Consider the following 23,693-nt stretch of genomic DNA (forward strand, 5'->3'; position numbering starts at 1 on the left):
TGAAAATATGTTTTTACAGAAAAAAAACCTATATCCATTGTTGTCTTTTCCACTTTTGTCACTGTACAAAAGGAGAAAGTAATGAATCAGAAAATCGGTAAATTAAGTATTCCTTGGAAATAATGGGAACAAATGGAATAGAACTTTTATATCGTTACTGAAATAGAACACCATTTACCTTAATTTTATGAAAGAATCAAATGTGTTCTCTGTTTTTACTTTAACAACAAACAGGTTGCACCTCCAAGATTAAAGTTATCACATGTAAGGACTAGACTATGTGTTTATCTCTCTGTCATCCAGATTTCTAATAGTTCAAGTAGGTGTTTCCTCTGTTCTCAGTAAATATCACTCTGAAGGTTTTTTGGAAGGTCTCTTATCGGTCATCTTTAATTATGGCCCTATTCATGTCAACAGTATTTTTCTAGTAATTTCCAACAATTTACTAAAATTTTACTTGTAACGCCCTGTTTCTGCTTCTTTCTTATCCTGTCAAGTGCCAAATTCTGTAGCAGACATAGTCTTATTCCTTTATTGATGATGTCATCATTCATATACTGTGTGGTTTAATGAAATATAGGTAAACCTCTGCAACATGCATTGGTTCTATTTTCTCCAAAAACGAGAGATATGAATGCACTCAATATCTTCTTAGAAGATATTCTTATGTGACAGATAATATTCCTCACTATCTGCAGGAAAGATAATATTCCTTTCTACAAAACAAGTAATCATGTCTGTTCAATCTTGCTGATTGATGCTTCCAAGAGGCAAATTCTAATATCTTCACATTATTTTAAAACTTAATGACCATCACCAGACAACTCCCCAAAATATTTTTTGTGGGTACTTGTCATGAACATCCCTGTAAACATCAAATCAGTATATTGTCGTGGTTTAGCCCCAGCCAGCAACTAAGCACCACGCAGCCGCTCGCTCACTCCCCCTACCCTGATGGGATGGGGGAGAGAATTGGAGGAGTAAGAGTGAGAAACACTCCTGGGTTGAGATAAGAACAGTTTAATAATTGAAATAAAGTAAAATAGTAATGATAATAATAACAATATACAAAGCAAGTGATGCACAATGCAGTTGCTCACCACCCGCTGACCGATACCCAGACAGTTCCCGAGCAGCGATCGCTGTCCCCTGGGCAACCCCCCCCCCCCCCCAGTTTATATACTGAGCATGACGTCATATGGTATGGAATAGCCCTTTGGTCAGTTTGGATCAACTATTCTGGCTGTGCCCCCTCCCAGTTTCTTGTGCACCTGGCAGAGCATGGGAAGCTGAAAAGTCCTTGACTAGCATAAGCAGTACTTAGCAACAACTAAACTATCAGTGTGTTATCAGCATTCTTCTCCTCCTAAATCCAAAACACAGCACTATGCCTGCTACTAGGAAGAAAATTAACTCTATCCCAGCCGAAACAAGGACAGTATAAAACACTTCACTGGGAAGAAGAGTAAATATTAGATCATGGAAATCAGTAATCAGTAATAAACCAACAGAGTATTTATAAAAATTTTTAACAAAACTAGTATTTCTAAACTATCTTTGTTATGTCTCAGCCTCTCCATTAGTTAACATAGGTGTGCAGGTGAACAATATCCTTATTCTCTCTGTTCACTACCTTGTTATTCACAGCTGGATAAATCCCTGTGTTGGCCAATTTTACATACTAATTATTTTGACCCAGATCAAGTATTGCATAGGATTGTTGGCTGCCTAAGTGTAAAATGATTTGCTACTCTTTTCTGCACTGAGATATGCAGGAAACCTGAGCATGTGTGGAGAAAGTAAAAATTAGTCTGTGGGTTTAAAATTTTTGCTGATAGCAACACTTTAGCCCTCTGAAAATTAACATGTTCATCTTAAAAGGAAATGTTAATGCAGTATTTCAATTTTATGCACATGTCGTTCAATATTGCACTTTGTCTAAAACTATCAAACAGCAGAAGCATGGAGAAAGGGAAAACAGAAGAACAGGCAAGAAGTAATTTTAGACTACTCATACAGGTTTGAGTTGAATGAAAACATAAAATCACTTTGCTGTGCCCAGCCCAGAAAAAGTTACTAAATGAAAGAAAACCAAGAAAAAAAAATCAAGTATTTAGTAGGAAAAATGAGAAATCTTTGATGATAAATTACCGGGGGGGGGGGGGGGGGGGAGGGGGGAAGCTTTAAACAAAATTATTATGTAGTTTAAAAGGAATAAATGTTGTGAGAAACTGTAGGCTGCTACTGTAAGCAAAAATGGATGAAGAAGATATTGTCAGGAATTTAAAACCCTAATTTGCCTCAAACATAATTAGGAATTGAGCTTCAGAATGTACAAGTATTTTAGGTCAGTGTGAAATACGACTGAACTAAGTAAGATAAATGTTATGTATAAAAGACAAGAAGAGAGAAAACCAGAAATGTTTTAAAACCTCAGATTTAAAGGCCATCTCATTGTCCCTTTTCAAGCTCTTATTTGTTCTTTATTATGGACTTGGGTTCTTAAACACTTAAGAAGGCAGGCAAAGTGCTCAAATGCAACCACAGTTTTAGTAAAGAAGGTCATATTTAAACAATGTGATAAATATTTTAAAATTAAGGTTATGAGAATAAAGAGGAAAATTGGTAGATTTTTGGAGGTTTGTATTCCCAGAGCTAAGAAATCTATGTAGATACTGTTAATTCATGAATACCGCCATATAAAGAATGTTAATGAAACCAGAAAATAACAAATTTAAAAATGTAAACACTGCTGGCAATTTTCCTACCATGTGCATAACTTAGTGCATATTTCCTCACCATTTCTGTACACTTACAGATACAATGGTGGGGATTACTTCATTTTAGCATGACAGTGTCTAATTCCTGAGCATAGGAAGCAGCCAGATTCCCAGAAGCCGGGGGGAAGAAGTAGCTTCCTTCTGGCAACCCTAACTAGTGGCTGCTGAGCTGAAGGGAGGAATTAATCTCCACTAAGGATACAAGACAGAAAAGTGCTTTGAAAGTAGGTACTTCCACCAAAGGCAGACCATCCCTTTCTCAGAGGAAGGTGGTCTCACCAAAGCCCACTACTACTCAGAGAACTTATCTAAGATCTGGGCTAATCAGGAAGCCAAGTCCCAGCTCTCAGAAGAGTGATAACCTCACTGGCTTGCCCTCTCCAGTTTAAAGAAGAATCTTTAAGTGGCTCCTACAAAAGCTGATCCATTTCATAAAAGTAATTGATTGCTTCCTGGTACCAAAACCAGAATTTGAATCTACCCCTTGAAACAAGACATGAGGACATGACCCGCCTGGTAGATGATGGAAAGGCTGTGGATGTCATTTACCTGGACTTTAGCAAAGCTTTTGACACCGTCTCCCACAATATTCTCCTTGGGAAGCTGGCAACTCATGGCTTGGATGGGTGTAGTCTTCACTGGCTAAAAAACTGGTTGGGTGGCCAAGCCCAGAGAGGAGTGGTGAATGGAGTTAGATCCAGCTGGCAGCCGGTCACGAGTGGTGTTCCCCGGGCCTCTGTTTTGGGGCCAGCCTTGTTGAATATCTTTATCGATGATCTGGATGAGGAGATTGAGTGCACCCCCAGTACATTTGCAGATGACACCAAACTGGGTGGGAGTGTCGATCTGTTCGAGGGTAGGATGGCCCTGCAGAGGGACCTGGACAGGCTGGACCGATGGGCCGAGGCCAACTGTATGAGGTTCAACAAGGCCAAGTGCCGGGTCCTGCACTTCGGTCACAACAACCCCATGCAACGCTACAGGCTTGGGGAAGAGTGGCTGGAAAGCTGCCTGGCTGAAAAGGACCTGGGGGTGCTGCCTGACAGCCGGCTGAACATGAGCCAGCAGTGTGCCCAGGTGGCCAAGAAGGCCACCAGCATCCTGGCCTGTATCAGGAATAGCGTGGCCAGCAGGAGCAGGGAGGTGATTGCTCCCCTGTACTTGGCGCTGGTGAGGCCGCACCTGGAATACTGTGTCCAGTTTTGGGCCCCTCAATACAAGAAGGACATTGAGGTGCTGGAGCATGTTCAGAGAAGGGCAACAAAGCTGGTGAAGGGTCTGGAGCACAGGCCTTATGAGGAGTGGCTGAGGGAACTGGGATTGTTTAGCTTAGAGAAGAGGAGGCTGAGGGGAGACCTTATCACTCTCTACAACTACCTGAAAGGAGGTTGTAGTGAGGTGGGTGTTGGTCTCTTCTCCCATGTAGTTAGCGATAGGATGAGAGGCAATGGGCTTAAGCTGCACCAGGGGAGGTTTAGGTTGGAAATTAGGAAAAATTTATTTACGAAAAGGGTGGTCAAGCATTGGAACAAGCTGCCCAGAGAGGTGGTGGAGTCCCCATCCCTGGAAGTGTTTAAAAAATGGGTAGATGTGGCACTTTGGGACATGGTTTAGTGTAGTCTACCCTTGATTGGTTTAGAGTGGACTTGGTAGTATAGGTTAATGGTTGGACTGGATGATCTTAAAGGTCTTTTCCAACCTAAACAATTCTATGATTCTGTGACAAAGGACATGGCACTGCCAAACAGTGTGATCATTGTGTCTTCAGCACCAATTCTTTTATTTTACTAATCTGCTGCTACTGACCCGCGCTTCTTGTTAATGCAGATGCAACCAATATAGGAAATTGTTTGCTAGTGCTTGATTCTGTGTGTCAGTGCTGTTTGCTGGCATAGATGTAGCATGAAAAATTAATTACTCTTTCTCACAGGAGGACCAGTAAAAGAGACTGGGGAAAGTCCAACAGAGAATATCCCAGTTCTGAATAGCAGGATATATCCTGTTCCCATTCCTCATTTTCAATCAAGCAAAAAGAGAGCTTTAAAGCAGAGTTCCCATATTTAGATACAGTTTCTAAGCAGGAACATTCTCCTCTGCCATCCTTTTAGAATTTAGGAAAGAACACAGGCAACACGCCTACTGAAGGCACTCAGTTTAGACACAAAATATGCAACAAGCAGTTCTGCATATGCTCAATAGCAGAAATTGAGGTGTTCACTTTACTGTAGAGAACTGAGGAATCTCTAGGGCTAGAAATGAATTTTGAGGATTTAGACAGCTGGTTGCATGCCAGAGGTACTCCTGTGTTAATCAAAGTCTTAATTTGCAATGTTGCCAAATGGTGAATACTCTCAGAAACATTCTTTGACAACAGCTACCTTCATAGACCTAGAAAACTCACATTATAATAGTTCTTTTTGGCCTAAAATGTTTGCACTTAAATGATGCATACTATTATTTCAATTAGGTTTTTAAAAAATTATGAAGATTTTATCAACAGGATGGTCTCAGTTTGTCGTGCTACCAGAGAACATATTTTAATGAGGGATGAAATGTTTTTTAGAAGTGTCAGATCATGACTGGAGATGAGTTTGGTCTATAAATAAGTCAAGCAAATTATAAATTGACTTTAAGAGCTGAAACTGTACGTTATTAACTAAAAATAGTTGTATTATGGCAAAAGAACAAGGCTCAGCACTTACGTGTTACCAGTTAGGAACCATGACCTTCAATGAAAATTGTTTCAAATTAACATTTTTCAATGGCACAACTTAATGCTATTCAGTAAGACAAGCATAACTTCCTTTGGCTCTCCAAATGTATGAAATATCTCAGAAAAAAATACATCCTTCCTTAGCATCTTTCTTTGACAAAAACTATAAATGAAGAATTCAGGTATCGAGAAGTGATACTCCTACTGTGATTTTTCTTTTTAAGGGAAAAGAAGTTGGATCTTAAAAATTAGTATGATTCCAGGCACTACTGAACTATCCTTGCTGAAATTTGCACAAATATAATGGGGCCAGTGCTATTCTCATTTCTTTCCGATGGAATTCCATTAGAGTGAATGGATTGATACTGAGTAAGACCTTGCAAAATTAAGCTCATTGATTCAGAACTAAAGGTCTAAATGACAGTATTCTTCCTTTGTATGGTAGATTACCTCAGATTCCTTCTACAGTTTATGAGTGAAACAAATTACTGTATTTTTGAGTATTGGCATAAAAAAATATATACATTCTGTGTGTCTGAGGGAAAGAAACAGTAGCAAAAGAAAACAAATTACTTTGCAAATATACAACAAAAAATTTACTTATTACCTAACAGTAATCTAGAGCCTAATACTCAATAATAAGAATAGCAGCCCAATCATAGCCCACAAGAAGGAAATAACTGTTAGATATCCTTTGTGATTATGATTATTGTACAAAATATTCTAAAAATTTTAAGCTGTAAGGGACAGCCATTGTGTCAGCATCTGAAAATATCGACACCTCCTTACACTTTGGATTCCTAGTTTTAAATGTCTCCGGATGTTAAACAACTATACTCTTTTTTAAGCACATCAAATGGTAATTTTTACTTTTGAAAGAAAACAGGATTAACCTCCTCTCCTGCTATACTACGTTCAGCAGTTCTCTAGTTAAAGCATTCACCCATGATGTGAAACAGGTCATTTCAATTGCCCTTCCAAACTGATGGGGCTCAAGTTCACACACACCACATCTGATAGTGTGCTTGAGTGGTCCAGTTTGCTTATTATTCAGTGGTTATTTACTGTATGCACCTTACAGTAAACAGCCTGTAGGACAAGGTACTCTCATCCCCAGATTAGACAGATGTTTATATTTATACTTTTGCTGGTTTATCAAATATGTAGTTTCTTTTTTTCCAGTTAAAATAGGTTCAAGAGGAAGTCTACTGACCATATTCCTAAACTTTTCAATCTGGAGTATCAACTTGTGGCTAAATGTTTATTTGGAAGACAGAACATAAGACTTTAAGTCTTCCCCAGACAGAAGGATTTAAACCAAATTCATCCATTTCTTAAGTCATTTAATCGTCAGCAGTAAAGTCAGGACACTACAGGTTTCCTTAGTTGATATCTATCTTTGTTTTTTAAGTCAGTCTTGCCAACATATTTGGCTTCCACTGTTTGACATCATCTTAAAAATGTAATAGCACAATCTCCTTTGGTAAAATAATGCCTTGTTTCCAAAGCACTGTTAAACTTTCAATCTTGCCAAAAATAGGAAGCTTTGATCATAAACAGAAGCTGAACTTTATGTATCTGGAGAAGTTACTTGTGGAAAATGAGGCATCTTAAACGTTTAGGCATTTCTTCTGATAATTTTTGAGGAGTGAGGTCAAATTGAAATTTTTAAGTTTCACTTTGGGTTCCTAAATTATGTTTTTAGAGCTGGTCCTTCAAAAGTTTCTGTTTACAATTCAATGAAAACTTAAGATTTTCATTATCTTGCAGGGTTTCTTGCAGAATCAAATCTTGTACAACCAAGTGACCAAATTCTAATTATGTGTCAACTGAGATCCAGATAGCAAGCTCTTCCTCATTACCTAATGCTTTAGCTGATGCAGCGCTCCACTGAAGTTACTGGGGACCCATTTAGGAGAAGACACTGCTTTTACTGTCTGTTATGCAAGTTTAAGGACTTTGTATGACAATTCAAGTTTAAATTACATTAAGTAATGAGACCAAAAGAAAATCTGATTTATTTACATTAAAGTCAGAAACAACGACAGATCTGAGTCATGCGGAATTATTCTGGATAAACTGGGTAGGATTCAGATTGCAATATAATCCCTAAAAGCCAGAGGCATACCACACCCATCTCTGAGGGGATAAAATTATATTAAGGAACAGCCAGCAAGATTGCGCAGATAAGTGTATACGTGAAGGAGATTAAGAACCAAGATTTGGAGACTTAAGAAGACTATCTCAAATGGAAATGTCACTGACATCTGGTGAGAGGTTATTCACTCAGCAGGACCTTATTTTAGATATGAAACTCAAAATTGTGTTTTCTTCATCTAACAATTGGACTACTACTTTAAAGAAATACAAGATTGTTTTTCACTTAGAGAAGGAAAGAACGTGACCAGTTTTAAATTGTTGTCAGTACCAAAAGCAGAAACATCAAAGCATATAGATTATTCTGAATAGCTGACTACAGGCTGAGTGATGCAAGACATTTAGAAAGTTGCAATTTTCCCAGTAATATAGATCTTCAGTAAGTGAAGATCAAGTTGAGTTAGAAACAAGCACTAATTGAGAAGAAGGACCTGACATGTTCTATCATTTGAGTTAAACAGTAGCCTATGGATAGATTTTTCCTGATTTCTCTATCACCACTGACTTTTCTAATGAGTGACATATTTATGAACAGTCTAAACCATTTGGCCAAAACAGACACAATTAGGCCAGCCGTAGCACTTCATGGTACATTAAATGGAAGTGTCATGAATAACTGGAGGAGACAGTGTATATATTAGAGTTATGAACACATACAATTTTTGGATTCAGCTGTTAAACTAAAAAAGTCCCCCAAAACCCAAACAAAACAAAACCAAACCAAAAACCAAGACCAAAAGAAAATCCAAACAACACCCCAGAAATGAACAGGTTTTTGGGGGGTGTTGTTTTCCCCCATTTCCTCATCAAAATGAAAAAGCAAAATGTGTTTCAGCATGAAACTCCAAAATTGACCCAAAAATATAATGTTCTTTTTTGGATAATTTGCAAGACAAATGAATGGAATGATTTTAGGTGTCCCTGTCTCTTATCCTACTGTAAAAGGCTCATCACAATAATCCAGATTCCATGCCTTCATCTACCTGAAATTATTGAAATACATTTCTTATGTGCCCATGAAAGCTGCAAGCAGTATGAGCTTACTCTTTCTTGTTGATAATGTTCTATTTTGTATAACCAATTAAAAATTAAGCAGCAAAAGAACCAGAATCCACGTGTCCTGCCTACTAGTCAAAAGTCCTAATCACAGTAAGCAATCTCTGTTTCTCTCAGTGTTTTGTTAAATACTTTATGAGTGAAATATTTCTAGTATAAAGGTTTGAGAATTTTTTTGAGTCCCCTGTATCTGGCTGTACAAGGAAGAGAAGACCCAAATTTAAATCCCTAGAACTATCCTAAGGGATATTTGAACCTCCTTTCACAAGTGATTATCATAAGATTTAGAACATGCACTGGAGTGTGACAAATATCTCTGCCTCTACAGAAGCTGCTTTATTTTGTATATAACATTTTAAAAGTCTTTGTCAAAAATATCAAGAGGATGATTCTCTACACTAGAGGTTCAGTCATTCACCTTCCATGACATCAGAGAGTTCACTGAATATCTGTGTATTTATTTAAAGTAAATTGTATCAACAAGACAGATTGAGAGTATCCTTATGTAGTAATTTGTTGGTTTATGCACATTCCTGGGAGGAATAAAATGCAAGTTTGATTCCCAAACAAGCAGAGAAAGGAATTGAACCCAAACCTTCCTGTTTTAAGTGAGCATTCCAATATTTGAGTTGCTCAGTAGATGTTTATCATCACTTTCAATATTTTATATGAAAAGAACAGCAGGGTCAAAAGATTTGCCAGATATACATCTGTCTCTTCTACAGCCATATTCAGACTGTGGAGGAGCTGATTTATCTACTTATGCTTCAGCTTTTGATCCTTTAAAGCACATACTATATATTTGTGTGTCATTAGGAAACAAACTAAAACAAGGCCATGCCTTTACTTGACTACTGTGCTAAAGAATGTTCAGTGTCGGCATTCCCCAAACCATCTCATCGCTTTCCCTTCTTTTCCCTCATGTTAATGATAGCTCAGGCATTAAAACTGTTTCAGTGAAAAAACAATGTGAAAATCAGTATGTTGCAATTCCTAGAACTGTGGTGCACTGAAGTCACAAAAAGGGCAGCTTAGCAACATCCATCAGCTACGCTCTCATGCTATGGATAACTGGCACTGGCCTGGCAACTTCATCTAGTACTGCAGCTGGCCCACCTGCCTGAGATTATCGAAAAGAGCTGGCAGATGCTTAAAACAGCCATAATCTTGAAGGAGATTACAAAGCAAATGGTTTTGTTACTTTACTGGGTCTGGCTGGGGTGGAGTTCATTCCATAACAGTCCATATGGTGCTGCATTCTGGATACGTGATTAAAACAAATTTGATAACATACCAGTATTTTGGCTATTGCTGAACAGTGCTTGCTTAGCATCAAGGATTTCTCTTTCCCTTGCCTCCCCACCCGCCCCCACTAAAGAGTACACTGGGGGTGCACAATAAGTTGGGAGGGGACACAGCTGGGACAGTTGACCCAAAATGGCCAAAGGTGTATCCCATACCAGATGTCTTCATGCTCAGCAATAAATTGGTGGGATTTATTTTCCAAGGTAGGCATTTCTTGCAGAATAGCTGAGCATTAGTTCTGCCTGTGGGAGGTGGTGGATGGCTGCCTTTGCATCACGTTTTTGTTTCCCTACTTTTCTTCACTTACTAAACTGTCTTTCTCTCAACCTATGAGTCTTTTTGGTTTTGCTCTTTCTATTCTTTCCCCTGTCCAGCTGGGAGGAGGAGTGAGTGAATGGCTATATGGCTGCTTAGCTGCTGGCCAGGGTTAACCCACAGCAGGTACATAACACCAGCCAGTATTTCAAACAATTGGTTAATCTAACAGAGTTTTCTGCCTTCATCAGTGACTGAGCAGGTTGCAGGGAAAAGAAGAGCAGGACAGACCGGTATGGTATGGTATGGTATGTCCCTCCTAAGACTCTCTCAGACTTTTTTCAGCTCAGTGAATTTTCTGAGGCAGATAAGTATTTTTCTGTGAAGTGAGACCTGATGGGGCTCACTTTGTCCCCTAGTCCAGTCTACCCTCAGACCTATGTAAACTCCTTGGATGCACAACCTACACCTGGAAGGACGTCTGCAGGTATATTACCTGTTACATGAATACTCATATTTTGCTCGATCGAGACCCACCTCCTAGCAGATTTATTTGATACTCTTCATGTATTGGGAGAGACAGTAATTCCTGGACACCTCTTTATCCCATCATGATTTTGCTGACCCCAGATTTCACCCCACACCTCAATTTGTCTCTTTTCCACAAACCTTCCTTATTAAATAATTAACTAATCATACATAATAATAAATAATACTTTAGAGACTCATAGAATCATAGAACAGTCTAGGTTGGAAGGGACCTCAAAAGATCATCTAGTCCAACCTTTCATGGAAAAGGGAGCCTAGGTGAGATTACAGAATCATAGAATCAAAGAATCATTTAGGTTGGAAAAGACCTTTAAGATCATCCAGTCCAAACATTAACCTAACATTACCAAGTCCACCACTAACCAATTAAGGGGAGAATAGCAATTTCATGTTTCCTGGCTTGGTGGATGGATTATTTATAATGAAAGTAAAAACTAGAAATCATTAAGATTGGAAAGGATCTCTAAGATCATCAGTCCAACCATCAACACAACACCACCATGCCCACTAAACCGTGTTCCAAAGTGCCACATCTACACATTTTTTTAACATCTCCAGGGATGGTGACTCCACCACCAATCTGGGCAGCCTGTTCCAATGCTTGACTACCCTTTCTGTGAAGAAATTTTTCCTAATATCCAACAACTGGACTTAACTCCATTCACCATAACTCTCTGGGCTCAGCCATCCAGCCAGTTTTTTACCCAGTGAAGAACACCCTGTCCAAAAACATTTTGAAAACCTCCACCAGTGGGGACTCTACCATGCCCTGGGAAGGTTGTTCCTATGAATGGTGGTTCTCACTGTAAAAAATTTCTTTCTTCTTTCAAGATGAAACCTCTTCCAGTGCAACTTGTACCCACTGTCCCTTGTCTTCTCCATGTGGCTCCTTGTGAAGAGAGACCGCCCATTCTCTTTGTAGCTGCCCTTTAAGTACTACCATACTGTGATGAGGTCCCCCCTGAGCCTTCTCTTCTTCAGGGAGAAAAGACCTAACTCCTTCAGTCTTTCCTCACAGGGCAGGTTCTCCAGCCCTTTGACCATCTTTGTGGCCCTCCTTTGGACCCTCTCCAGTCTGTTTGCAACTTTCGTGAATTGTGGGGAGCAGAACTGGGCACAATACCCCAGGTCCAGCCTGACTAGCACTGAGTAGAGTGGGATGATTACATCTCTATCTCTGCTAGTAATGCCCCTGTGGATGCAGCCCAGGCTCTGGTTTGCCTTTGTTGCTCCAGCGCTGCACTGCTGACTCATGTTCAGCTTGTTATCCACCAGGATCCCCTTTCAGCAAGGCTGCTCCCCAGTCACAAAGATCCTAGCCTCTGCTGGGATCTTTGGTTATGTCATCCCAGGTGCAGGATTTGGTACTTGGCTGTCTTAAACTTTACACCGTTCTTGCTAGCCCACTCTTCCAGCCTGTCCAGGTCTCTCTGTAAGATGGCTTGCCCTTCTGATGTTTCCACCTCACCACTCAGTTTAGTGTCATCAGCAGACGTGGTGAGGGTACTTTCAATCCCATCATCCAGATCATTTATGAAGATGTTGAACAGGATGGGGCCCCGTACTAGCCCCTGGGATAGTCCACTTGTGACAGGCTGCCAGGCTGAGTAAAACCCATTGGTCACCACCCTCTCCTACTCATTTCACAGACCACTCATCCAGTCTGTATCTTGCCAATTTGTCCAGGAGGAAGCTGTGGGAAACAGTGTTGAATGCTTTGCTGAAGTCCAGGCAAACAGCATCCACTGCTCTCCATGTCAACAGAAGATATTTTGTTGTAGAGGGTAATTGGGTTAGTCTGGCATGATTTGCCTTTGGTAAATCCATGTTGGCTTTTCCCAGTCACCTGCTTAATTTGGTTAGTAACCATTTCTAGGAGAACTTGTTCCATTACTTTTCCAGGGATTGAAGTAAAACTAATTGGCCTGTAGTTTTCTGGGTCTTCTTTTGGGCCCTTCTTGTAGATGGGTATGACATTCGCCCTCTTCCCATTAGGGGGAGTATCCCCTGATCTCCATGACTTTTCAAAGATTATAGACAGTGGCCTAGCAGCAATGTACACTACTTCTCTTAACACCCTGGCATGGATTTCACCTGGAACCATAGATTTATGTGGCTTGAGCCCTTGCAAGAGGCCACAGACCAGCCTTTCCTCCACTGCTGGTAGGTCAACACACGCATTGTTGTAGATGCTTGATCCTGTGATCTGTGGTCCAGCTACTCTGGCAAAGACAGAGGAAAGGAAAGTATTGAGAACTCTGCTTTGTCAGCATTATTAACAACTAGTTTCCCTATCCTGTTTAGCAATTGATCCATGTCTTCCCTGCACTGCTTCTTACTGCTCATGCATCTGAAGAACCCTTTGTTGTTGTTCTTGACATCATTTCAGTTCTAGCTGAGCCTTATCCTTCTTGACTGCATTCCTCATGCCTTAGCAAGGTTATTGTAGTCCTTGATGGGTATTTGGCTGCCTTTTCTTGGCCAGTATGCTGCTTTTTTGCTTTTAAGCATACCCAACAGTTCATTTTTAAGCCAGAATCACATCTTGTTCTGATTTTTTCCTTTCCCTTTGTAGGGGTTGGACTGTTCTTGTGCCTCTAGGAGGCTGTTCTTGAATAACTTCCAGCACTCACAAGCTGCTTTGCCCTTCATGAATCCTTCCTATGGAACCCCTTGCAGATGGACTCCAAGCTTATCAAAGTTGGCTCTTCTAAAATCATAGACTTGTAGAATCATAGAATGGAATCCAGAAGGGACCTTTAAAGATCTTCTAGTCCAGCACCCCTGCACCTTGCCATGGGCAGGGACATCTTTTGCTAGGCCAGGTTGTTCAAAGCCCCATCCAACCTGACCTTCAACACTTCCAACAATGGGACACCCAACATTACTGTATCAACTGCACCACTCAGTTTGGTGTCATTTGCAAAATTGCTGATGGTGCACTCAATCCCACTGACTATGTCATTGATGAAGATATTAAATAGTACTGGTCCCAGTACAGACCTTGAGGGACACCACTCGTTACTGATTTCCACTTGGACATCATGCCATTCACTGCAACTCTCTGGATGCGGCCAGCCAGCCAGCTTTGTTATCCATCTAACAGTACATCCAAACCCATATCTCTTCAATTAGTGGACAGAATGTTGTGGGGAACCATATCAAAGGCCTTACAGAAGTCTAGATAGATGACATCCGTAGTTCTTCCCTTATCCACTAATGCAGTTACTCCGTCGTAGAAAGCTACTAGATCAGTCAGGCCAAAGATCCAGAGTCTTTGTTTTACTGTTGATCTTCAGTGTGCTCAGCAGGATCTTAAACTCCACAATTTTATCATGTCTGTATCCAAGGCTACCATTGGTAGCTATGTTGTCAAGTCAGTCTTCCCAGTTTATCAGCAGTAAATCTAGCAATGTGCTATTCCCAGTCAGCACGTTCAGCATCTGCAGCAGGAATCAATCCTCAATGCATGCCAGAAATGTGATGGATGACTTGAGCACTGCTGTGTTGTTTTCCCACCAAATGTGTGGGTAATTGCAGTCACCCATGAGGACCAGGACTTAACTTGTTATTTTAACTGAAACCAAGCACTAAGCTTGATATTTTCATAGATATATCATAAACTGAAGTTTCATTCAGCATGATAACGGCCAGTCAGGCTCCATCACTTTATATGTGAAGCAAGGGTTTTATTTCCCCACCTAAATTATTTATATTTATCTATTTTTAATTTCATCTATTGGTTTGGGGTTTCTTTGGTGGTGGTGGGTGATCATTTTGGTTGGTTGTTCCCCCTCGCCACCCCCCCCCCCCCCCCCCCCCCCGTAACTCAATTCTGCTAAGTGGTTTTGCTGTTCTTTTCAGTATGGCCTTGGACATACTTTTTAAAATAAGTTTCTACCAATAGCAGACTGTGTCCTTGTTTACTCCCTTTCCCAGATTATTTATTAATAAGGTAAACAGCAGAAGTCCCAACCTGGAACCCTGAAGAACCCCACTGATAATTTCCCTTTTTTCCAGGACTGAATCATTTTTTAAAATATTTTTAAAGCTCTCTGTTTGTCTGGCTGAATAAGAAAAAGGTATATGTATGTGTTCATCTTTACTTGCAGAACCTTTCCTTGGTATCAAGCAATGCATTATAAAGAATGAAAGGGAGAATATTCATTTCATGTTAATCATGACACAAGAAAACAAACAAGTGTTGATTTACCAAGTTTACAAAAATTCATGTTATTATAGTTTTATTACAATAAAACCAATCTTACTCTAAAGTAATTAGATGAAATTCGTATGAAGAACATCTAACTGTATTAGTCAAACTTGAAATGAATTGGCTGTATTTCATACTGAATGTTGCTTCCTTTCTATTTTTTCACTATGAAGAATGTTATTAATTTTCCAACTAATTAGAATGCATCATAATTCTGAAGTCTAGCATCAAATTTTACTTTCTCTCTATGAATCTTAATTAAACAAGCAATTCAGAGCAGATTACAGTTTTGTGCAGAACATTAAAAAGGTGTTGGAATAAATTCTCACAGACTGTGCTTACCAAAGAATTCTGAATGCCTTAAGTCATAATGGATCTGCAAAAACATCAAATATCTTAATCTTAGAACTATTCAATTAATGAGGAAAAAAAATTTAAAAACTAACATATTCAACAATTGACAAAAAAAAGACTAACACTATTTGTGAATAATTTTAATGAGCTCCACTCCTAATGCAATTCAGGATATTTAGCAGATGCATTACCTGCGTAAATTCTACAGAGCTTTTGGAAATGTAAGCATGTTTTCATGATGACTATGTTACTGCCACTGAAGTAACAATGCCTTGCTCTACGTTGCACACACTATTATTTTGGTAGAAGAGAAATTAAGTGCTTTTCTTAATATAGCCTTCTGTTAGAAAATTTATTTTCAAGTAAGTAAAAGTTATTCCCTACCTGATTTTAAGTACCCCATTTAGCTGCCAAAGTTAAAAGCTTAGGTATTGTACACTCCATGTTGCCAGTGAAGACAGAGCAAGCAAAAAAAGATGAGTTCTCCCAAGTTGATTTGAATTTATTTGCTTTTTTAACTCTTTAAAGAACAATGTTATTGCTTAAAATATAATAAAGAGAATAAGGAAAATTCCAGCATTTCTTTGCTAACTGAATTATAAAAGTAAGCTGTCATACTCCCTAGTCACAATTTGTTGTGATCTTCATAAGGGGTAGTATTGCAGTGGGCACTGAGTAGAATAGCTACTAATTATCATTTATGTATGTTTTATTTGAGAAGAATGTATCAGACTTGTAAAAATAAATGCTGTAATCTGTCTAAATTTTGTAACTCTTGAAATGACAGGCTGGAAAACACATGCAAGAGAGAAACCAAATGCCTTTTTGTCTTACCCATAGAGAACTGACTTGATGAAACTAAGATTAGAAAAGTTAGACATTAGGGACTTAAAGTTTAGTAGGCAAAGGTTTTAGAATGTGGATTTTTCACATTTACATTCAATACAGACCTTTATATTCCTCTTTTATACATAAAAGGATAAGTTAAGGGCAATGAGTTCAGTGATTTCGTTTTAATCCATGTCTTTCATTTTACCCAAAGGGATACTTAAACTTTGTTTTAAAATATGTATTAAATCAGCCCCCACAAGCACTACTATGAATAAGTGTTTGCCAGAATATATATAAATCTCAATACACTGGATCTGCAATAATTCAGGCATAACATTTTCCTCTAGTCTGAAACTGCCTGGGCAAGATCTAAATGTAAATGCTTGACACAAATATAGTGAGCTATTATAGTCAATGTTTTTGTCTTCTGAAGTGCATGTGCCTGTGTACACACCATGCTCAGACACACAGTCTTAGATATGTATGCAGACGTCTAATACAAGACAATTTACACTTTAGAGTTTTTTCTTTATAGATGGATGTAAATCTAAATAGACTTTTTTCCCCTCTCTTAAGGTTTATCACGCTCAGTGGATTACTCACCAGTATTGTAGGACTACTTTTGACTGTGGAAGTAACATTACTGAGTCTTGTTTCTTGCAGAACTTAAGCTTTTCCACTATACCCTAGCACTTCCCATCCAGCAGGGCAAATTTTCCTAGATTTCTTTACATCAATGCTAGTAAGACAATGAATACTGACTAATACTGCTACTATACTGAACCCAGTGACACAAAAATAACTATTTTTGTATAGTTTTACAATTTTTGTGGCATTTTCTGTTACTTGTTGCCAAAGGGAAATTTCCTATGTGCCTATACAGCTCAGAATAGTAGAGTTACTAAGTCTTACATCAAATATCTCTCAGAGTTGGATACTTTCTGTGAGGTCCCTTTTTCTTTGGAAATGTTCATCCAATGTTGAGTTTGGGGCATATATGTAACAGATATCATCAACTCTACTGAGAACTGACACAGAGAAAGAATATTTTCTGAGGTTCTTTTCCAATGTAGATCTTAGGGTTATCATATTTTGTTGTCTATTCTATGGTTACTGTTCTTTTAATTTTATAATTGTATTTTAAAAAAAAAGAAGAAATATTTAAAGTTTGGGAGAAGTAGGTTATGGGCTTCCCCTCCTCCTCCAATATTTTTTTTCTATTTCTCCAAGTCATGTATTCTCTGACACACTACATTTACCTCCTGTTCAGAAGAAACCTAAAATACAGTCGTTGCTCATTTTATTGTAATCTGGAATATCTACATCAAAGTTGGTTTGTGCTATTAAAATATCCATTTCTCCTTAACATATATTTTGGATTTATTTTCATTTTAATAGGTGTGCATGCATTAAACTAGCAGGAATGCACTCAGTGTTGAAAGCCTTGCGCTGCCTTTTAACTTTTCTGCTCTGTGTTCTACCACTTGACATGACATAGGGCTTTGGGTTTTTTATCATTCAGAGGAAAATGCTGTTATGTCTTTGGCACAGGACTGCCACCATATAGTACCATATATATATATATATATATATATATATATATATATCTCGATCTATCTCACTATGGTTAACACTGGCCATTAAAGAAAAGATTAAGACCATTGCACACAATAGATTCTGTGCTTGACATTCATCATACAGAGTGCCAAAAACCTTTTTTCAATTCCACTTATGAACTTATTAATGACAATCAAAAATTTCAGTGTATATGACTGATTTAGAATCCAATCCTCTTCTTACTGTCTTCAGAAGGTTCAGATTGAGTTTTATGATATACGTTTTCTATCATCAATGAAACTGTATTTCTCTTACTTGTATAGTAATTATTGAGGAAATACAATTGAGTCTATTCAAATCTCGTATGTCAAGAAAAGGATTTCCAGTGAGTAATTTAGGTTGATAATGAAGATTACACAATTACCATTTATAGAAAAGTGTTCAGCTCACCAGTTATAATTAAGGTTAAATAGGTCCATTATAAAGGACCTTGACCAAAACCACTACTAAAGGGATTATTTTTAAAGGTGATCTATGATTTTTTTTTTTTTAAATTATTATTTGAAAATGTCTAGAATATGGAAATCTTGTTCTGGGACAGCCTGCCCTTTCATTTTCAGAGGGGTATCGATACAACCAGCAGAAATATTTGTTTCTAGCAGGATGGACCTCACTTCATGACCCAATAGCATCCTATCTGTTTTCTCTAAACATTGTTTACACGTGACGTGGTTTAACCCCATCCAGCAACTAAGCACCATGCAGCTGTTCACTCACTCTCCCTACCCCGATGGGATGGAGGAGAGAATCGGAAGAGTAAGAGTGAGAAACACTCCTGGGTTGAGATAAGAACAGTTTAATAATTGAAATAAAATAAAGGACAACAGTAGTAGTAGCAGTAATAATAACAATATAATAGTAATAATAATATACAAAGCAAGTGATGCACAATGCAATTGCTCACCACCCACCGACTGATACCAGACAGTTCCTGAGCAGCAATCGCTTCTCCCTGGCCAACCCCTCTCAGTTCATATACTGAGCATGATGTCATATGGTATGGAATAGCCCTTTGGTCAGTTTTGGATCAACTATTCTGGCTGTGCCCCCTCCCAGCTTCTTGTGCACCTGGCAGAGCATGGGAAGCTGCAAAGTCCTTGACTAGCATAAGCAGTACTTAGCAACAACTAAAACATCAGCCTGTTATCAGCATTCTTCTCCTCCTAAATCCAAAACACAGCACTGTGCCTGCTACTAGGAAGAAAATTAACTCTATCCCAGCCAAAACCAGGACAGTATCCACCCTTTATTCTATACCATCTACATCATGCACAGGTCCTACCCTTTCCAATGCATTCTAATTAATCACCACCACTTTTCCTGTCTTTATATATACAAATAGATACCATTCCCTTAGACTATGGGCCATGCCTCTAAAATGTCTGTTGAGTTAATTTATTCCATGGCTTTGGGTTCCATCTGTCATCACAGTCCTTCAGGGCAGGAGAGGTGGTGAGTGGTGTTGGATGTTGCATATTGAAGCCAGTCCTCATTCCAACACTACTGTACTTTGTTTGGTTTCATCAAAGTTCATTTTCATTAAGCTGGGTGATTCTTACTGTAATACCATTGATGTGGCATATAGCAACCATAAAAGAGATAACATACAGCATTATATAGCAATTAACATCATAAAATTGACTTCACTGGCTATTTTCACCCAACATCAAATTCCCTTGAGGTACACATTGGACTTCCCCATCCTTTCCCATCACCCACTAAGTGTACCCAGGTCCTTGAGCAAAAGCAGTCCTACAAATGGGTTTGCCTTTGCCTGAAGCAGGAATAACCCAGACAGTCTTCCCCAGCATATTTTTTTATGTGCACTACAGGGACTTTATCCCCTTCTACAGTATGTAAAAAGTTTGATTGGGCAGGGCCAGCTCGATTGGCAGATCCCCTGGTGTTGACTAACCAGGTGGCTTTTGCTAAATGCGTATCCCAATGTTTAAACGTCCCACCACCCATTGCTCTCAGGGTAGTCTTTAACAGTCCATTGTATTGTTCAATTTTCCCAAAGGCTGGTGCATGGTAAGGGATGTGATACACCCACTCAATGCCATGCTCTTTGGCCCAGGTGCCTATGAGGTGGTTTCGGAAATGAGTCCTGTTGTCTGACTCAGTTCTTTCTGGGGTGCCATGTCGCCACAGGACTTGCTTTCCAAGGCCCGTGATACTGTTCCAAGTGGTGGCATGAGGCACGGGATATGTTTCCAGCCATCCAGTGGTTGCTTCTACCATGGTGAGCACATGGCACTTGCCCTGGCAGGTTTGTGGGAGTGTGATATAATCAATCTGCCAGGCCTCCCCATATTTATATTTCAGCCACTGTCCTCCATACCAGTGAGGCTTGAACCGCTTGGCCTGTTTGATTACAGCGCATGTTTCACATTCATGGATAACCTGTGCAATACTGTCCATAGTTAAGTCCACCCCCTGATCACAAGCCCACCTCTATGTCGCATCTCTTCCTTGATGGCCTGAGGTTTCATTGGCCCACTGGGCTGTAAATAATTCACCCTTATGTTGCCAGTCCAGATCCAGCTGAGCCACTTCAATCTTAGCAGCCTGATCCACCTGCTGGTTGTTTGATGTTCTTCAGTGGCCCAGCTCTTGGGTACGTGAGCATCTATCTATGTGACATACTTTTACAACCAGGTTCACTACCCGGGCAGCGATATCTTGCCACAATGGGGCAGCCCAGATGGGTTTGCCTCTGCACTGCCAGTTGCTCTGCCACCATCCATGAGTCAGTATAGAGATAAAGTACTGGCCACTTTTCTCGTTCAGCAATATCTAAGGCCAGCTGGATGGATTTCACTTCTGCAAACTGACTCGACTCTCCTTCTTCAGCAGTTTCTGCGACTTGTCATATAGGACTCCATACAGCAGCTTTCCACCTCTGATGTTTTCCCACAAGACGACAGGACCCATCAGTGAACTGGGCATATTGCTTTTCATTTTCTGGCAATTTATTATACAGTGGGGCCTCCTCAGCACGTGTCACCTTCTGCTCCCTCAATATTCCGAAGTCTTTGCCTTCTGACCAGTCCATGATTCCTGGGGATTCTGGGGTTTCCTATTTGAGCCCATTGTGTGATTAGTGCAACTCACTTACTCCATGTAGCGTCGGTTGCATGATGTGTAGAGGGGACCCTCCCTTTGAACATCCAGGCCAGCACCAGCAGTTGGAGTGCCAGCCCGAGCTGTGCTTCAGTATCAACTATTTCCAAAGCAGCTCAAACCCCTTCTAATGCTGCCAATATCTCCTTGACTAGCATAAGCAGAACTTAGCAACAACTAAAACATCAGTGTGTTATCAACATTCTTCTCCTACTAAATCCAAAACACAGCACTATGCCAACTACTAGGAAGAAATTTAACTCTATCCTAGCAGAAACCAGGACAACAAACAAAGAGAGAAAAATAATGTTTAAATAATAGCATAAACCAAGAAAATTATATAGGCTAGAAGTGACTGCTAGTGGTTATCTGGTCCAATCCCACACTGAGAGAAGGATCAATGTAGATCAGACTGCTCAGGACCTTGTCCATCTGTGTTTTGAAGCACGCATCTAAAGGATTTGTCTAAAGAATTTTCCTTCTGATGTATATACTCAGTTTAAAAGTTACAGATATATCTATGAGACTCAATCTTTGCCCAGTTTTTCTCTCTTTCAAAATTTCTAATTTCTTTATAGCTTGAACCTGGCAACAGACTTCAATTAACTTCACATCTTCAACAGGGTTTCATGGCAATCTTTGAAATTAATTTTTCACAGTGTCATGAGCCTATCCCTCTCTTATTTTCATATGCAGTAATTAATATAGCTTTCCAATGAAGGAGATGAATAAGAACAGAACTATGAAGCCAGTAGAAATGAGTTCCCTTATTGCTTCTAGATTAAAAGCAGATTCTTTTAGAGTGGACATAGTTTCTCTGCATAAATCAACCATCACATAACAAACACATGTATTTGTATCAGTGTTGAAGCCACACTATTCATAGAGATATTTTTCCAGAACTAATCTCAGCCTCTCAGCTTGTAGAGCTGTCTTCCCCACCCTGCAACCTGCACGGACCTTCTTTTCCCTAACATCAGACCCCACATCCAAGTGAAGACAAGACAGAGCAGATGAGGGTAGGAGTTTGTTAGACTCAGTATCCAGTTACAGGCAAAAGGGAGCACATAACCTATATGAAAATAACAGCTGTTTGTTGGTCCTGTTAATGTTTACACAGTTGAAGAGTCCTAATTGTCTAGCATAGGAAAATCTCAGTAACAAAATGGGAGGAACTGTTGCACCAAACAGCTGCTGCATCCTGAGGCCTTTGTCAGGGGAGTGAGGTGTTTGTGGTGGGGGTCTCCCCCAGTCTAGGGTCCACCCATCCCTATGTTTGCACATTTCCCTGTCACAGTCCCCTTCCTTGTCCCATGCTGCCAGCTGCAGCCTGCCCGTGGCCTCCGCCCCCACCAGCCCCACGCACACGAAGGGCTATGGTTTGCCAGGCAGTGACTGTGTCAGAGGGTGTCAACCCCTCCCCAGTGGGGTCATGCCCAGAGCTGAAGCTGGAACAGGGGAGGCAGCAGTAACTGGCCCTGGCACAGGGGTTAAAACGGTGACACCCAGCTCAGGCCAAGGCGAGGTGGAGCCCCTGCACTGCCGGGTCAGTGCACAGGCAGGGCCTCCTCCTGCTAAGGGCAGACATCATACTTATAGGGCTCCAGTCTCCACCAGCTGTTCCGCCTATCAGGCCTCATTGCAAGTGAAGAGGCAGATTTCTTCTGGCTGCACATTTCATAGTGAGACAGCAGTCCAGGGATGAAAGTCTTGACCGGAGAATGAGGGCACTGAATATTAATTGCTTCAGCATTCATTTTTCCTCAGCCTCCATTCTGCCCTTCACCTTGCTGTACCCTTTAAGGAAGCATGTTGTAAGAAGTCACTAAGAAAGCATTAAGAAGGTTTTACCATGTCTCCACTAAATACACTTTTAAGAAGCGTGCACGTGCTGGCAGGCAGAGCATAAAAGGTGTGAAAATGAGGCATGAAAAGCTGGTGATCACCATGTTAAAATCCCCGATCTTCATCCGTGGGGCAGGTTGGGGGGAGAAGGGATGGAGTGTATCCATCACACAAGGTTATAAAATACTACCTTTATTATTTTGTAGTGTTTTACCCTCCTTGGAAGGATGTAAGTGACTACACAAAATGCAGTGTCACTTAGAAGGCACAACAGGTATTCTGCTGAGTAACGGATCCAGATTGCTCTGCACCTTTTCCATAGCATGCACTTCACAATGCAGTGGTAGGTATATAGATATAAATAATAAAAGTCTATGGAGCACATAAAAAAGCAGAAGATACCTGACATTGGGTGTATTGGAATAAGTAATGAGGGAGCAGTTAGAGAGGATGGTAAAATAGAAGAGGAGTTAAATTAATTTTTTGCATCTGTCTTTACTATCAAGGGCTACAGGGAAATCATTCTTCCAAGGGCACTTTACATGGGAATTTATACTATGGTCTTAACAAAATGATAGCCTCCAAGGAGGAAGTTGAAGAGCAACTTTAAAAACTTAAATGTAGTAAATCACTAAAACCAGATAATATTCATCTGAGGGTTGTGAAGGAAATTAAGTGTGAAATATAGAAGTTACTGGCAAAGATATGTACTGTATCATTAAAAAAGGAACTAATCCACAGGCCAAAAAGTCACTATGATGGTTCTTGGCTTTGGAAAAACCTACACTTTGTATAGTTTTTACATCATAATGCCTAGGGGAACCCCTGAGTAGTGTAAGTACTTGGGGCTGAGAGTACTGTTCTACTAAAGCAGTTCTTTACCACATGCTGTAAA

This window comes from Pelecanus crispus, chromosome 3, assembly GCF_030463565.1.
Source record: "Pelecanus crispus isolate bPelCri1 chromosome 3, bPelCri1.pri, whole genome shotgun sequence".
Classification (NCBI taxonomy): domain Eukaryota; kingdom Metazoa; phylum Chordata; class Aves; order Pelecaniformes; family Pelecanidae; genus Pelecanus; species Pelecanus crispus.